The sequence below is a fragment of the Chiloscyllium punctatum genome, chromosome 36 (assembly GCF_047496795.1).
Source record: "Chiloscyllium punctatum isolate Juve2018m chromosome 36, sChiPun1.3, whole genome shotgun sequence".
Classification (NCBI taxonomy): domain Eukaryota; kingdom Metazoa; phylum Chordata; class Chondrichthyes; order Orectolobiformes; family Hemiscylliidae; genus Chiloscyllium; species Chiloscyllium punctatum.
Genome location: NC_092774.1, coordinates 22662683 through 22667762, shown reverse-complemented (window position 1 = coordinate 22667762; position 5080 = coordinate 22662683). Strand labels below are relative to the sequence as shown.

General features: G+C 43.7%; 1 protein-coding gene across 1 annotated transcript in view; it reads right to left on the bottom strand.

The window, feature by feature from the left end:
• The window catches only part of LOC140460036 (uncharacterized), a 111236-nt gene that overhangs the window by 73564 nt on the left and 32592 nt on the right, over nt 1–5080 (bottom strand). The window lies entirely within an intron of this gene.

Sequence of the window (5080 nt, the reverse complement as noted above, 5' to 3'; positions counted from 1 at the left end):
GTGACGTCGGCTCAGGGGGATGGGCGGGGCCGGGGGAGCCTCACCGTCACCAAGCAACAGACACCTCGCGCTACAACTGCTCATTCACAAAAACAAACTCTCCTGTCTCGCTCTGCAGCTGCAGGGGGGACACTGCCACGTTTCGAGGAGCCCTGTCTACATTGGGAAAGCTCACGGCTCAATTTAAACAGATATCCCGACATATAACGGAACGGCGTCATATCTAAAGGGGGCAATCTGCATTTTAAACGGACGTGGTCATTTTAACGGGCTATTTCTGCAAATAAAGAGATTTAAATGGACAGATTATATTTCAAAGGGGTATGAGCACATTCAAAGGGATATCTTAAAAGGTAAAGTGACGCAGTCATATCTAAATGAATCAAATTTCGAAGAGACCTTGCCCTATTTATAAGTAGAAATATCCCTTTAAGAAATGGTCATATCAAAAGGGATAAATATACATTATAGAGGGCCAAGATTGCGCTTACAGGAACATAACACATTTCAAGGACTGAGCTACATGTAAAGGGGCATTTTTATATTTAAAAAGATACATTGAAATCTAAGGACACTTGGTCACAATTATAAATACATGATAATATTTAGTTAAAAATCACACAACACCAGGTTATAGTCCAACAGGTTTAATTGGAAGCACATTAGCTTTCGGAGCGCTGCTCCTTCATCAGGTGATAGTGGAGGACACGATTCTAAGGCACAGAATTTATAGCAAAAATTTACAGTGTGATGTAACTGAAATTATACATTGAAAAATACCTTGATTGTCTGTTGAGTCTTTCATCTGTTCGAATACCATGATAGTTTCACTTCTTTCATGTGAAAATCACAAAACTTTTTTTTAAGTTGCATTGTCAGGTTAGCTGTAACAATTGATGTTAGCTAGACAATATGTTGAAGGTGTTAGCCCCCCCCCGTGTTCTCTGTCTATGCCATGATGTTTAGATTGATTCTAATCAAAAAAGTAGATAACAGAGTTTTACATGAATTCATGCAGTTTTCGAGCAAAGTACAGCGTAATTCTGGAGGATTTGAGCTATAGGGGGAGGCTGAACAGGCTGGGGCTGTTTTCCTGGAGCGTCAGAGGCTGAGGGGTGACCTTAAAGAGGTTTACAAAATTATGAGGGGCATGGATAGGATAAATAAGCAAAGTCTTTTCCCTGAGGTGGGGAAATCCAGAACTAGAGGGCATAGGTTTAGGATGAGAGGGGAAAGATGTAAAAGAGACACAGAGGGTGGTTTGTGTATGGAATGAGCTGCCAGAGGAAGTGATGGAAGCTAGTACAATTGCAACATTTATAAGACAATTGGATGGGTATATGACTAGGAAGGGTTTAGAAGGATATGGGCCAAGTGCTGGAAGGTGGAACTATTGGGTTGGGATATCTGGTTGGCATGGACGGGTTGGACCGAAGGGTCTGTTTCCGTGTTGTACATCTGTATGACTTTATGACTCTATAAAGGAGTCATTACAAATTTGATGGACCAAACAATCTCAGATCCTCCAATCCTGGCAACATCTTTCTAAATCTTTTCTGAACCCTTTCAAGTTTCACAACATCTTTCTGATAGGAAGGAGACCAGAACTGTATGCAATATTCCAACAGTGGCCTAACCAATGTCCTGTACAGCCGCAACATGACCTCCCAACTCCTGTACTCAATACTCTAATCAATAAAGGAAAGCATCCCAAACGCCTTCTTCATTATCCTATCTACCTGCGACTCCATTTTCAAGGAGCTATGAACCTGCACTCCAAGGTCTCTTTGTTCAACAACACTCCCTCGGACCTTACTATTAAGTGCATAAGTCCTGCTAAAATTTGCTTTCCCAAAATGCAACACCTCACATTTATCTGAATTAAACTCCATCTGCCACTTCTCAGCCCATTGGCCCATCCTGTTGTAGTCTGAGGTAACCCTCTTCACTGTCCACTACGCCTCCAATTTTGGTGTCATCTGCAAACTTACTAACTGTTCCTTTTATGCTCGCATCCAAATCATTTATGTCAATGACAAAAAGTAGAGGACCCAGCACCGATCGTTGTGGCACTCCACTGGTCACAGGCCTCCAGTCTGAAAAACAACACTCCACCACCACCCTCTGTCTTCTACCTTTGAGCCAGTTCTGTATCCAAATGGCTAGTTCTCTCTGTATTCCAGGAGATCTAATCTTGCTAATCAGTCTCCCATGGGGAACCTTGTCGAACGCCTTACTGAAGTCCATATAGATCATCGCTCTGCCTTCATCAATCCTTTTTGTTACTTCTTCAAAAGACTCAATCAAGTTTGTGAGGCATGATTTCCCACACACAAAGCAATGTTGACTATCCCTAATCAGTTTTTGCCTTTCCAAATACATGTACATCCTGTCCCTCAGGATTCCCTCTAACTTGCCCACCACCGACATCAGACTCACTGGTCTATACTTCCCTAGCTTGTCCTTACCACCCTTCTTAAACAGTGGCACCACGTTTGCCAACCTCCAGTCTTCTGGCACTTTACCTGTGCCTATTGATAATACAAATATCTCAGCAAGAGGCCCAGCAATCACTTCTCTAGCTTCCCACAGAGTTCTAGTGTATCAGGTCCTGGGGATTTACCCAACTCTATGCATTTCAAGACACCCAGCACTTCCTCCTCTGTAATATGGACATTTTTCAAGGTGTCACCATCTATTTCCATACAGTCTATATCTTCCACATCTTCCATATCCTTTTCCACAGTAAATACTGATGCAAAATATTCATTTACTATCTCCCCTATTTTTCGTGGCTCCACACAAAGGCCACCTTGCTGATCTTGGAGGGGCCCTATTCTCTCCTGAGTTACCTTTTTGTCCTTAATGTACTTGTAAAAACCTTTTGGATTCTCTCTAATTCTATTTGCCAAAGCTATCTCATGTCCCCTTTTTGCCCTCCTGATTTCCCTCTTAGGTATAATCCTACTGCCTTTATACTCTTCTAAGGATTCATGCAATCTATTCTGTCTATATGTAACATATGTTTCTTTCTTTTTCTTGACCAAACCCTCAATTTCTTTAGTCATCCAGCATTCCCTATAACTGCCAGCCTTTCCTTTCATCCTGACAGGAATATACTTTCTCCGGATTCTCGTTATCTCATTTCTGAAGGCTTCTCATTTTCCAGCCGTCCCTTTACCTGCGAACAACTGCCTCCAATCAGCTTTCGAAAGTTCTTGCCTAATACTGTCAAAATTGGCCTTTCTCCAATTTAGAGCTTCAATTTTTAGATCTGGTCTATTCTTTTCCATCATTATTTTAAATCTAATAGAATTGCAGACACTGGACACAAAGTGCTCTCTCACTGACACCTCAGTCACCTGCCCGGTCTTATTTCCCAAGAGTAGGTAAAGTTTTGCACCTTCTCTAGTAGGTACATCCACATACTGAATCAGAAAATGTTCTTGTACACACTTAACAAACTCATCTCCATCTAAACCCTTAACATTATGGCAGTCCCAGTCTATGTTTGGAGAGTTAAAACTCCTACTATAACCAAAATCACTTACAAATTTGTTTCTCAATTTCCCTCTGACTATGAGGGGTTCTATAGTACAATCCCAGTAAGGTGATCATCCCTTTCTTATTTCTCAGTTCCACTCAAATAACGTCCCTGGATGTTTTTCCAGGAATTTCCTCCCTCAGCACAGATGTAATGCTATCCCTTATCAAAATCGCCACTCCCCCTCCTCTCTTGCCTCCCTTTCTGTCCTTCCTGTAGCATTTGTATCCTGTCAGTCCTGTCCATCCCTCAGCCACATTTCTGTAATTGCTAAGATATTCCAGTCCCATGTTCCTAACCATGTTCATCTGTCTTCCCTGTTCGGCCTCTTGCATTGAAATAAATGCAGTTTAATTAATCATTCCTGCCTTGTTCTCTGCTTTGTCCCTGCCTGCCCTCACTGTTTGACTCGCTTCTTTTCTCACCTGTACCAGTCACAGGTTGATCTTTTTCTTAACTGAGTCCCACCCCCACAACCAGCTTAAATCCTCCGAAGCAGCTCTAGCAAATCTCCCAACCACGACATTAGTCCCCTTCCAATTTAGGTGCAACCCATCCTTCTTGTACAGGTCACTTCTACCCCAGAAGAGAATCCAATGATTCAAAAATATGAATCATTCCCCATACACTAGCTCCTCAGCCACATGCATTCATCTGCTCTATCCTCCTATTCCTGCCCTCGCTAGCTTGTAGCACCAGGAGTAATCCCGATATTACTACTCTCAAGGACCTCCTTTTTAAATCCCTACCTAACTCTCCATATTCTCCCTTCAGAATCTCATCCTTTTCCCTTCCTCTGTCGTTGGTTCTAATGTGTACAATGACCTCCTGGTGGGCCCTCTCCCCCTTGAGAACATTCTGCACCCTGAGACATCTTTGATCCTGGCACTAGGGAGTTAACAAACTGCTCAGTGATGCCCAGTTTGGGTTCCTGCAGGGCCACTCAGCTCCAGACCTCATTACAACCTTGGTCCAAACATGGACAAATTCTGATTTTTCGCTGTCTGTACCTCTGACTCGAGAGCACAATTGATTTCTTGGAACCTGACGTACCCCTCATTGCATTAGAACCAGTCTCAATACCAGAAACTTAGCTACTTGCGCTACATTCCCCCGAGAATCCATCACCTCTCCTCACCTGGGTAATTAAGATACAAACCTGAGTTAGCAGAGCCTGCTCCCTCCCTGGATTCACTCCAGTTGCTCCAAGCGATAGATTTTACCGCCAGCCCTCCCTCCCACAATGAAACTGACAGGGTGACTTCCACGTTGTGACATCATCGATGAAGCGAGGGGACAGGGAGAGGCTGACAACAGCCCCGCGCACTGCGCCTGCTCCAGATGCCCGGCTGGCACTACGCTGGCTTGCAGTCTGCAATAATCCCTTCGGTCCAGAGAATTCCCACAGTGTGGAAGCAGGCCACTCAGCCAAGGACTCCAAACCAACCCCCCAAAGGGTAACCCACCCACAACCATTCCCCTACCCCTAGTGCTCTACATTTATCCCCGACTTATGTATCTAACCTGCATATCCCT